General features: G+C 40.8%; 1 pseudogene; it reads right to left on the bottom strand.

Moving 5' to 3' along the window:
* Positions 1 to 9,126: 9,126 nt before the first annotated feature.
* On the bottom strand, positions 9,127 to 9,244 carry LOC124778826 (annotated as a pseudogene).
* Positions 9,245 to 13,500: the final 4,256 nt, after the last annotated feature.

Below are 13,500 nucleotides of genomic sequence, written 5' to 3'. Positions count from 1 at the left end.
TGTTCTGCCAGCCCGTTGCGATGCTGTGGCCGTTTTTGCAGCTTTGTCAACAAGAGAGAAACCAGAGGTATTCGTAATGAGAATGCTTCACCAATAATAGATCGATACTGCCCGTGCTCGTCATCGCAGCGAAAGAAAAGGTGCCAGTCAACATGTGATAGGCGAAGGAAGCTGTCGCGATGGAGACTCGTATTGGAATTCGAGGTCGTTGGGTTCGTCGGCGTTGGGCCTTTGACAAATTAAACAAGACACTAGCAGATATTCAGAGGGGAAGGCTCTCAACCGCCTGTTTCATTATTGGGCACGAATAAAATTAGTACGAGCAGTTATCGTTCTCTCCGTCAAGCACAGTCTTGTGGTCAACAGATTATCGAAACAATCACTTCACTATTCGTAAGGAAAATGACAGCTCGCTCACGGCTCGTCAATTGATTGTTTGGCGAAGAGAAACGTGGAATTCGTGTGTCATTGCATGGATTCACCAACTTTGTCGCTATGACTTCTGTTTGTTACCTTTATATCAAAAGGCCTGATCAGGGATTTTCATCACTTTAAGAAGCAGTCGAATCCATCAAACAAGCATGTCTCTGAGGTACAGACATCGTGGGGATATATAGTTGGTTCGAAGACCTGCAAAAGCCGGTGAATTTTACGCCCGAATATTTATAGAAACAGTAAAAACATCGGTATGAAATGAAAGACTGTCGTTTTTTTTAATCTTAAAAGTCTACCCTCGTATCAGTTGAAACGAATCGGAAATATGTCGGCAAGTATCATTACGCCTCAGTCACAGAGTAAAACCACTGCAAAGTAGTTTGAAGAGGGTAGCATAATTGGCACCTATGAAATAATTTTATCACAACTTAAACATTTTGGTTCGTACAGGAGTTGCTACTGCACAACGCGGAATGAGCGCCAACTTGTGCACACAGTAGGGTAACAGGATTTGCAGCTTCGTTTGCATGGTTGGTGCATTGCTGGCGAATAGTTTTGTTCAAAATGGTTCAAATGGCTCTGAGCACTATGGGACTTAACATCTGTGGTCATCAGTCCCCTAGAACTTAGAACTACTTAAACCTAACTAACCTAAGGACATCACACACATCCATGCCCGAGGCAGGATTCGAACCTGCGACCGTAGCAGTCGCGCGGTTCCGGACTGAGCGCCTAGAACCGCTAGACCAATGGTTTTGTAATCCTAAATTTTTAGGAAATACGTACTCAACTGTACTATGTTTTTCTTGGTCACACCAAGATAAGCAGTTATTCAAAAGTTAATCATGTGCTTTAACTTGTAAGAGCACCGGTGGAGAAAAATCACTCTAGGATTTCTGTCAATCTGGGTATCGCAACAATAGCAGCAGCCTGTAATTACTGTAATTACTGTGATAAAAAATACTTTTTCTTTCTAACACAGATTTGACGGAAGGAATACTGGTGTAAAATGACACTCATTGCGGAACAAACTATCAAGTGACTCAAACGTTCACATACACTGTACCACCAGGACCCAATAAGAAACAGGCGAATCAAACACCAGAGAGGAACGCCTGTCAAAGTCTGCTCATTTAGATAATGGCTGACAGACTGCCAACAAAGTAAAGTAGCTAAAAACAGACGTGAAAGTTTCAAAGAAAAACAATTCGTTATTAGAACAAATCGCATTTAAGTTTTCAAGTAGCGTCATTTGATCTATGACAGCTTTAATCAGATTCGCACTGTAAAATAAATATATGCCGATATTTCGACCGACTTGTAGCAGCATTCTTCCGTGCTAAACTGGATCCAAAAGTTCTTTATACGATCCTGTTTCCTCAAAGGAAATTGTATGAAGGTCAGCCTAAGATTATAATTTTGTACTTTTTGTTTAAAAATTAACTTTCACATCTCTAAGTGGTTTTCTCAGACTTCATGCACCGACACATCGTCCAAAGGACATACTCAGGATCCCAGACTATACGATGTAGGCAAAACATCGAAGTTTCAGTAGACAGACAGTTGCTCTAGGGGCTCAAAACAAACTGTGCTGAGGGCTTGTTTTGGATTTGGGCAAGAAGGAACTTACACGGCACCATATCTGCTCTTTAGGCCAAAATGTCGCTGTATGAACTCCGTACTTCTCTACAAACGCTGGTGTTCTGGGTGCTCTGCAAGCAAGGGGATTGTGAAAGGAGATCGCATGCAGAAGAGCCTTTAACCAATCTCCTGGATGCTTTGGAAATGCTGACAGAAACACACTTCGAGTACCTGGGACTGCTGTTAGTATTTGTTTTTTTCCAGCGTAGCTATGGCTAGTAGTCGATTTGTAGTAAAGTGAGCATAATTGTACGTGCCCCAGCCACTCGTGAAGATCCTGACATGCGAAGATCCAGGACTTTATGTGGGAATGGTCAGCATTCACAATTTATCAGTCTCTCCCTACGTCGAAAGTATAATTTGCTGTCACGGACACATCTCACGTGTCACAGATACCTTGGATTTTAATAATAAAACACATAAAATGGTTTAATATAAAGTCGTTACTTCTACACTCCCATATTAATACCGATTCTGAACTGTCAAAGAAATCTCAACTGCCGAGGTTTTTGTCCTTGGGTTACATTGAACTCTACCCTAGCCAATTTTCAAAAGACGACTATCCATGCAATTATACGGTGATTGTGCTGCTGGTTGCACTGATCAACAAAAACACAGAAAAAGTTGCAATACCTGCAAATTTTTTTAAATCAAGAACATGTCGTTGGGCCTGAATTTGTTGAATCGACATACTACTTTGGCCGTGAGTGGGGAAGCGACCCCAAATGCAATAGCTGAACATGTACACACTCTTAAACATGCCTGGAAAATAAATAAAATCCATCAGACAAGACTGCTACTGTTTCTACTCCGTAGGTTTGTGACAGAATACTTCTCACAGAAAACGGATATAATTGCACTGCATTGTTGAAATAAACAAAACGGTAAATTGGATGCTGCGATTGCATGTAGATAGGATGCTGCGACTGCGTGGCTCTTTTGAGGAGGGTACAACAATGTACCAGTATAATGTCCAGTCACAGATTTTTACGCCAGAGTCAGTTTGCTTCTGCGTAGGTAACCACAGCATGGTGTACAAGTAAAACATTCCTAGGTTTTGGTCACCTTCAGCAGGGGTCAGAACATTTAAGCATTTTATAGCGCAGACTTGCAGACCGTGCAATAGAGAGAATCGACAGCGAAATTCGCTTTGAATTGAGTGAAATATGACAAATGAAGAAATACAAACAGGTAAAATACCTGAAATCTTTAACAAACTAAAGGATGTATGGTGGCGACGCAGGCAGAAATATGTAGAATGAGCGGATACCATAAAGCAGCTCAAGAGTGCCTCATGAGAAACGATGAAACACATGAGAATGTCACATTTACACATGAAAAAAATTGGGGATTGGGGTGGGGGAAGAGCGCCGCAGTCTGTTGCTGGCACCTAATGTAAATCCAGTGCTATATCGGTTTTTAAGGTTACGCACCCATGAACCTTTCAGTTTTAAACAGCAGGTAGTTCTAACAGTCCAGGTGCTGAGAACTATAAGGGCCTCAAGCACACTTATCAAGACTGTACTATATACGCACGCTCCTGACATCTGTTAATCTTACAGTGAACCAGCTTTATCTATCTCTGTAGGCCTACATTGTATGAATGAACATTAGTGAAAAGCTGTCTCACCAATTTCTTGCATATTTGTTTCCACATTGGTAAAAAGCACAAGGCATAATTCTGTTGCTCTGTGCTGCTCAACTGTTATCTTGATTTGGCAACATAATTTAGTGTCTATATATACATAATAATAGTAGTAGTAGTAGCAGCAGTAGCAGCAGTTTGTAATTGGAGGTATATCAGCAGTTCTATCTGAAACTAAAGTCAGAGAGATAACAAGGAGCATGAAGTGTTGGAATAGGTCATAATTGTGAGTGTGGTACATTTAGTATTTGTTTCATATATTCTGACTCAGGTTTCACATTAATTACAAATTTTCTAAGCGTCAAAAGGCACTATTGTCACGAGGGAAACATTCCACGTGGGAAAAATATATTTAAAAACAAAGATGATGTGACTTACCAAACGAAAGTGCTGGCAGGTTGATAGACACACAAACAAACACAATATTCAAGCTTTCGCAACCAACGGTTGCTTCATCAGGAAAGAGGGAAAGATGAAAGGATGTGGGTTTTAAGGGAGAGGGTAAGGAGTAATTCCAATCCCGGGAGCGGAAAGACTTACCTTAGGGGAAAAAAAAGGACAGCTATACACTCGCTCACACACGCATATCCATCCGCACATACACAGACACAAGCAGACATTTGTACAGGCAAAGAGTTTGGGCAGAGATGCCAGTCGAGGCGGAAGTACAGAAGCAAAGATGTTGTTGAATGACAGACAAGGTTTGAGCGGCGGCAACTTGAAATTAGCGGAGGTTGAGGCCTGGTGGGTAACGAGAAGAGAGGATATACTGAAGGGCAAGTTCCCATCTCCGGAGTTCTGACAGGTTGGTGTTGGTGAGAAGTATCCAGATAACCCGGACGGTGTAACACTGTGTCAAGATGTGCTGGCCGTGCACCAAGGTATGTTTAGCCACAGGGTGATCCTAATTTGCCAACAAACACTGTCTGCCTGTGTCCATTCATGCGAATGGACAGTTTGTTGCTGGTCATTCCCACATAGAAAGCGTCACAGTGTAGGCAGGTCAGTTGGTAAATCATGTGGGTGCTTTCACATGTGGCTCTGGAGTAGAACTGGAGTAGGTGGTGGTGGGAGGATGCATGGGACAGGTTTTACACCGGAGGCGGTTACAAGGGTAGAAGCCAGAGGGTAGGGAAGGTGGTTTGGGGATTTCATAGGGATGAACTAAGAGGTTACAAAGGTTAGGTGGATGGCGGAAAGACACTCTTGGTGGAGTGGGGAGGATTTCATGAAGGATGGATCTCATTTCAGGGCAGGATTTGAGGAAGTCGTATCCCTGCTGGAGAGCCACATTCAGAGTCTGATCCAGTCCCGGAAAGTATCCTGTCACAAGTGGGGCACTTGCTGTCATAATGGAGGTACTGTTGCTTGTTGGTGGGTTTGATGTGGACGGACATGTGAAGCTGGCCATTGGACAGATGGAGGTCAACGTCAAGGAAAGTGGCATGGGATTTGGAGTAGGACCAGGTGAATCTGATGGAACCAAAGGAGTTGAGGTTGGAGAGGAAATTCTGGAGTTCTTCTTCACTGTGAGTCCAAATCATGAAGATGTCATCAATAAATCTGTACCAAACTTTGGGTTGGCAGGCCTGGGTAACCAAGAAGGCTTCCTCTAAGTGACCATAAATAGATTGGCATACGAGGGGGCCATCCTGGTACCCATGGCTGTTCCCTTTAATTGTTGGTATGTCTGGCCTTCAAAAGTGAAGAAGTTGTGGGTCAGGATGAAGCTGGCTAAGGTAATGAGGAAAGAGGTTTTAGGTAGGGTGGCAGGTGATCGGCGTGAAAGAAAGTGCTCCATCGCAGCGAGGGCCTGGACGTGCGGAATATTTGTGTATAAGAAAGTGGCATCAATGGTTACAAGGATGATTTCCAGGGGTAACAGATTGGGTAAGGATTCCAGGCATTCGAGAAAGTGGTTTGTGTCTTTGACGAAGGATGGGAGACTGCATGTAATGGGTTGAAGGTGTTGATCTACGTAGGCAGAGATACGTTCTGTGCGGGCTTGGTAACCAGCTACAATGGGGCAGCCAGGATGATTGGGTTTGTGAATTTTAGGAAGAAGGTAGAAGGTAGGGGTGCGGGGTGTCTGTGGGGTCAGAAGGTTGATGGAGTCAGGTGAAGGGTTTTGTAGGGGGCCTAAGGTTCAGAGGATTCCTTGAAGCTCCACCTGGACATCAGGAATGGGATTACCTTGGCAAACTTTGTATGTAGTGTTGTCTGAAAGCTGACTCCGTCCCTCAGCCACATACTCCCAACGATCAAGTACCACGGTCGTGGAACCCTTGTCCACTGGAAGAATGACGATGGATCGGTCAGCCTTCAGATCACGGATAGCCTGGGCTTCAGCAGTGGTGATGTTGGGAGTAGGATTAAGGTTTTTTAAGAAGGACTGAGAGGCAAGGCTGGAGGTCAGAAATTCCTGGAAGGTTTGGAGAGAGTGATTTTGAGGAAGAGGAGGTGGGTCCCACTGTGACGGAGGACAGAACTGTTCCAGGCAGGGTTCAATTTGGATAGTGTCTTGGGGAGTTGGATCATTAGGAGTAGGATTAGGATCATTTTTCTTCGTGGCAAAGTGACATTTCCAGCAGAGAGTACGAGTGTAGGACAGTAAGTCTTTGATGAGGGCTGTTTGGTTGAATCTGGGAGTAGGGCTGAAGGTGAGGCCTTTGGATAGGACACAGGTTTCGGATTGGGAGAGAGGTTAGGAGGAAAGGTTAACTACTGAATTAGGGTGTTGTGGTTCCAGATTGTGTTGATTAGAATTTTGAGGTTTTGGGGGGAGTGGAGCTGGGAGTGGGAGATTGAGTAGATGGGAGAGACTAGGTCTGTGTGCAATGAGAGGAGGTTGAGGTTTGCTGGAAAGGTTGTGAAGGGTGAGTGAGTTGCCTTTCCGGAGGTGGGAAACCAGGAGATTGGATAGTTTTTTGAGGTGGAGGGTGGCATGCGAGAGATTATGGCAGAGCTGTATGTATACCGTGTAAAAGTGTGAATACCTCCACCACCTGCCTGAAAGTAGCTCTATTACTAAGAATGACGTATCAGTCCATGCAGTTTTTCCCTCATTCTTACCCTACCACCCATCATTCTGCTCAAAGTTTTACTATGGTTTTAGACTCCAATGGCATTTTTCCTGCACCCACTGTAATCTCTGTGGTCAGTGATATGTGTTGAATCCAGGAATATGTTCAGGGCTGATGTCTTCTGTACCAGAGTGGCCACTCAAACTCGACGGTGTCACAATGGTCCTTATAAATTAATGATGGTGGGGGGGGGGGGGGGGGGAGGAGGGGGGGGAGCATACCACAATATAACTTTTCTTTCCTGTCAGCTGACATATAATTGCCATAAGCAGTAGTTAAACTGCAGTTTTTAAAAATTGATAGTTTATATGGAGTAATATTCATATAATTAACAAACTTTGAAACATTAAGTATTTTAAAATTTATGATTTATGAAACTCAATAAAATTAAATTTCAGTACTAGGTCATAAAACAAAGAATTTGCCAGCATTTCCCCTCATTTTTTGAGGTAAAATGTTATTTCCTGAGAATTCCAGGCTTTCCAGAAGAATCGGCACCATTAGTACCTTACAATGAGGAGATGATACTGTGTGGTATCACTACTCACCAGTTGGTGCTTTTCAATATTGAATCAAATTACTTATGGTGCAACACTGGCATGTGAAAAAGTATAGTGCCTGCTTGACACAAAATGTTGCCAAGATCAAATGTGTTGATGGTCAGTACAAGATCGAGAATATCTCAGTCATGCCGTATACCTCCAATGCTAACCTGATTAATTATGAGAAATCGGCAAACAATGTATTCACTGCAGTAGAGGGCAGATTAGCCTTCTCCAAGCTATTCTTGGTCACTAGAGAAGAAAAAAAGTGATACTTATTTATCTGAAGATTTTTCTTAATTTGAAGTCCCAAAAATACCACCATATTCACATCCAATTGACGAGAGTTATTGCAGAATATTTCCAACTCGGGCCTGCTCTTTTATCAAGAGTCACTGAGTGAGGTGGTGCAGCAGTTGGCACATTGGACTCTCATTTGGGATGACAACAGTCCAAACCTGCACCCAGCGATCCTGATTTAGGTTTCCCACGATTTGCTTCAGGCAAATGCTGGGATGGTTGCTCTGAAAGCTCATGGCCGACTTCCTTCCCCATCCTTCCCTAATCTGATGGGACCGATGACCTCACTGCTTGACCCCACCCAACCAACAACCAACCAAGCGTTACCAAATGATTATTTGCGAGACATTTTCCAATATAATTTTTCACTGTGCCAGAAAGGCTTACACATTTCAAAGATAAAGCTACCACAGTAAAAGTTTATACGTGGTACTGTCTGCCTCATAGCGATTTCCTTTATTTTCAAATGCAACATCTTGATTTCCAGGCCTTTAATCAGATGATATTTTGAATGTGTATCACCAGTAGAGTGGTAAATTCGAGTACAAAACATAAATGCATAACGTAATGACAACTTTTATGCAAACTGTTTCGTTGCCTAATAGACTAGCAATGTTAACTGCCCATCTCACACCACATATCAGTTTCAAAAAGACTGGTTCTCATTTATATATACTTCTATAAATTATGCCTGAAAAAGCGATTCTCTCTAGCTTTACAATGTGCCTTACCATCACCACTTACAGATATGCACAGGGAGACAAAATGATTATATTTGTGGATTTCAGAGAAGCTTTTCATTCTATAGACATATTGTTCAGTTTCTGATAAAAAAACAAACCAACTGACTTTAACAAACAACATTCCAGAAGTTAAATTCTTAGACAAAATGTCTCAACCTTTTTGTTACAGTAACTCATATAGGAAAAATATCTCAGGTACCCTAATTCAGAAATCTCCTGCCAACTCTTCAGTATTGAATAGCTAAGCAAACAGAGATACTCTAATTATAGAATGCTTACACAATCACCTGGAACATATATAATAAAAAATCAGTATCCCAGAATATAAAACAAACATTAGAACACAGAAATGAAACAGCAAGCTTTATACACATTGATAATTGCAGGCAGATCACCACTCTTTTTTTTTTACATGAAAAAGGAATAAGGAAAATTCCAAGACAATTTTTGGCCTAAGCTGTGTAGATGAAATCACAATAAAGTTATATTTCTGAAATTATATCAGTGTACTCAGCAAACATCTTACATTTAAAAAAGCACTCCGTCTTCAGGCCACAAGTGGCCTACCGGGACCATCCAACCACCATGTCATTCTCAGTGGAGGATGCGGATAGGAGGGGCGTGGGGTCAGCACACCGTTCTCCCGGTCGTTATGATGGTATTCTTGACCGAAGCCGCTACTATTCAGTCGAGTAGCTCCACAATTGTCATCACTTCGCTGAGTGCACACCGAAAAATAGCAACAGTGCATGGCGGCCTGGATGGTCACCCATCAAAGTGCTGACCACGCCCGACAGCGCTTAACTTCGGTGATCTCACGGGAACCGGTGTACCCGCTGCGGCAAGGCCGTTGCCTACATCTGACATTTAAGGGAGGGGAAATTGAAAGTTTAGTCACAGTGACATTCTCGGAATGACGAGAGATCAACCAAAATAATCCTCCATATCGGCATTTCAGCAAACTTGTCAACATTCAGAAGTTTGCCGAGAAACTGAAAACTGGAACCCACTGGGCTGGACAGAAGAATGGAAGAGACAGTTCATTGAGAAAACTAAAAAGAAATTGAGAGAGGAGCAAATTCAACAGCTATGTAAGTTCACACTTTCTAGTTGGGTAGTTGGGTGTGAGAGTAAGAGGAAGAATAAGATTTTCTGAAGAAACAGTTTAAGTTTGGATTATGATTTTAAGTTCTGTCAAGAAGGCAGCAAGCAACTCAATTATAAAGAGGTAAGTGTTCACACATTTCTTTTAAATGTATGTGCAATTCAAGAGATGAGTTAGAAAATCAGATTGTTAATGAATAATAATAATAATAATCTGGAAATAATGATAGATGAGGTGTGTAAAGTCGTTTGATGTATGAAGAACAAGGCCACATGAAGATGATTTACTCCAGCTAAGGAAAATTAGGGGAAAAATTTTGTATAGTCACAAATTTTTGTACATTGGTGGGATGGAGAGCCATGAACAACACAATAAAAATCCTGACTGGTAGGTGTGAGCGTGGGGATACGTGGCCCTTTAAAGGTCACATACGTTTTCTCAAATAACTAAAGAACCAAAGCTTCTTGCAAAAATGTTTCCCAACACAAAATTAAACTATATTAAATTTCAATAAAATTCTTCAGGGTTTGTGACCACATTGTTAATATGTAAGATTACCAACATTTTCTTAAATTTTATTGATTGTGGCAATGGCTGGGGAAGCCTACGTTTATATACATTAAATTTATTACAAAAAATCTTTATCTTTTTTCTCTAGGGATAATAGTTTCCACTTTGCTAGGGATGGTAAAATCAGATTATTTTAATGTTTTAATGGTATAAGACTGGACAAAGGCCAGAATAACTTGCACTCTGGGGTTACCATACAAACTTAATTATGTATATAGATAGTTTGTCTATAGGTTTTGGTGAGTGAGTCTGTGAGTATCAAAATATGTGACATAAATGACCATACTTTTTGACTGCATTGACTTGGCAGCTTAAGCGTTTTACACCCACATGAGACCGTAGATCTTTGTGTTTGACATACATTTCAACTTGATAACCTGACCTGTTTCTGAGAAAATGGGGTTGTAACAGACAGAGAGACAGACAGATGGACAGGAGTGTGATTCTGTGAGGGTCCTGTTTTTACTGAGGTACTCAACAGAAAAAAGTAATGTTTATTGTTAAAAGAAGTGGGTTAAGATCCAGTATTAAATTTGTTGCATACTACATTTAAGTGGTAGAACCATATTAAGGGATAAATTGTGTGATGGGCATGTTGTAGGGTGGGAGAATGGGTGGTGGGTAGATGAATGGGGGAACATAGGTGAAGGGTTTTTTGGGATGCACCCCCCCCCCCCCCCTCCTTTGCAGGTCTACCAACTGAAGAGCGTGCAATAAAATCCCCACTCTCTCTGCCCCACTACATCATAAAAAGCCAGTACAGGGTGTTTCGCAAAGTCATACGGGCCTTTCCTTAGCTCGCCTTATGAATCACTGCCACCACATGCGTACACATGCACGGGCGGCAGTGCAGTAACATTACATGAAATACAGGTATGAGTTACCAACAATACTAATGCAAGAAATACATATGGACCAAATCTACGTAATGTCTGCACACTGTTTTACACTGGTAGAGGAAAAATTGATTCTTAGTCATCCTGTACAGAAGCTGTAGCATTCTACCAGGAAAGGCAACTTCCCCTACCATTTAGTGCTGCATGCTTTTCGGTTTACAGGCAGGCTGTACCTCACTAAAATTTCCTGTCTGGTTCTTCCATGCGAGTAGACTAACTTCACTGAGTTCCTGTTTGTACAGTGGAGTTATTTTTAGCTTCTTATGTGATTATTTGCTTACAGTTGTTAAAAGAACAATTATGAAAAAAAAGCTCAACAGCTGGAGCTGTCAACTGTCTATTACATTGAAGAGCCTGCCCCAAGTATAACATGCTGTCATTGTGTATTCAACAGTGTTGATTTCATTGTCTTAACTATCAGTGGCTGAAAAACTTTTCCCTTGGGGGGGGGGGAGTATCAAAAGCATCACCCCAGTATAAGCTCACCCAACGTCACAACAGGTGCAGAGTCTTAAACTGTCTCTCTCTGTAACAGAATTAGGTCACTGAGGTACTATGCAACTTCAGCGCATTTCACCAGATTACTGTTCTAGGTTTGAACATAACTAGTCCCATTAAATCTGACATACTGACGCATACTTTGCAATATATACTGTGGATGTGTGAAAAGTGGCTCCACTTAGTATAGCCAGCTCTACAATGCCAGCAATTCCTAAAGGGAAGAGATTTATGCAGCGTACCAGTAACACAGTTAATGGTGAGAGAAGTGCAATAACTTTCTGGTCATTCATGTATTCACCACCAGGTGAGTAGAAAAACCAGTTCTATGGTTTTACAATATGCTGTCAACAACAGACAGCAGCAAGGTGCCACTTTTATCAAGCCAGCCAATCCCTTTCTTACTAATACTACATAGATAATTAACAATATCACACTTACAAATTAAAACATTTCAGCCACTGTTTACAGAAATTTATTTTACAAAAATGCTCACTTAACAATTGCAAATTAGTACTCACTCAATGAACTCCACTATACAAACATGAACTCAGTGATATTTTGTCTATGTACATAAGAACTGGATGGGAAACAAATTAAAAAGCAAATAGTGCTCATGGTAGATGAAATTGCCCTTCCCAGAAGAATGCTACAGTTCAGCATGATAAAAATAAATTTCTCCTCCAGCAGTGTGCAGAGATCTACACAAAATCTGTACGTATGTTTTTCTTGCATTATTTTTATTAGTAACCCATATCTGTATTCAATATAGTGTTAATCTACTTTGTGGAAAATAAACAAACCCCAGGAATGACTGCACACTGTGTCATGAGTGTTTCATACGGCAAGCTGTGGAAGGATCAGTGTAACTTCATGAACATCTTTGGCTTTTGTGACATAGTGGGACACCTATGAAGGAGGAAAGTGCATGCCCACAATCCTGCTGCCACCTGCCTTCCCTCGTATTACACACATATAATATTTTTCTCTACCTACTTCATTTAACAATAAACACTAATTTTGTAATATTAAAACCCTACATTAGAAATCTGCAGCTTTAACATCCTCTGCAACACGCAAATATTAGTCTATAGAAAAATGAGTAGGACCGTTTTTTTTAGGAATGTAGTTGAATTATAATCCGGGAAACATTTTCACTGCACACTGTAATTTTCAAGATATTCAAGAAAAAACACAAAAAGTGATGATGACATTTTTAATAATAATAATTATAAATAATAATAATAATAATAACAATAGTTAAATGTAAACATAGGCTTCTGCGGCCGTTGTCACAGTCAATAAAATTCTTCTCGTTTTGAGGCCGCACTGTCAACTATAAAATACACCCTGAAGAAGCCACCTTGCAATAGTCGCCAAAATGTCAAAATTTCATAGTTGACAATGTGGCTTCAAACCCAGAACAATTTTATTGATATACAACTGTTATTCAGATAAATGACTAAAGAAGGAGAAAAAGTAATACAAAAGGAATTTGTGAAAGTATACATTGAACGGCTATGAAGGAGATAATACCCCTCGTGTTGCAAAATTGCTGTAATCATTCCATGCAAAAGGAAACATACAAGACAAAAAAATGTAGATTCATCAACCTTTTTGTAATATACAGCATAATAATTAGAATGATCACCAAACATATAATACATTAGATTTTTATCAAGCAAACGAACAAACTGGCCTTAGAAGGTAATATAAACTTTAAAATGGACCATTATTCAAGCTGTGAATGAAATTATTAATGGAGCAATGAATATGTCTCGGATTCGTACTCAGTCTGACAAAATCTGTATGAAGAGTCTTCAATTCAGTTTTCTTTAGCATACTAAGAAATTCACACATCAATACTACAGCTCCTACTGAATTGTATCTCAAAGGTGTGAAATTCTCAATACAGAATTAGGCAGGGAGTCGTCATACCACGGAAAGTATTGTCAGCAGGTCTTCATTATGTCTTCAGACCAATAAACTGAGAAACAGAAATACATGTTAACGAAGCACACCTGAAACACTTTTGTTTTTAT

This window comes from Schistocerca piceifrons, chromosome 2 (genome assembly GCF_021461385.2).
Source record: "Schistocerca piceifrons isolate TAMUIC-IGC-003096 chromosome 2, iqSchPice1.1, whole genome shotgun sequence".
Lineage (NCBI taxonomy): Eukaryota > Metazoa > Arthropoda > Insecta > Orthoptera > Acrididae > Schistocerca > Schistocerca piceifrons.
The sequence above is the reverse complement of the archived record's forward strand: the minus strand, read 5'-3'. Positions and strand labels throughout refer to the sequence as shown.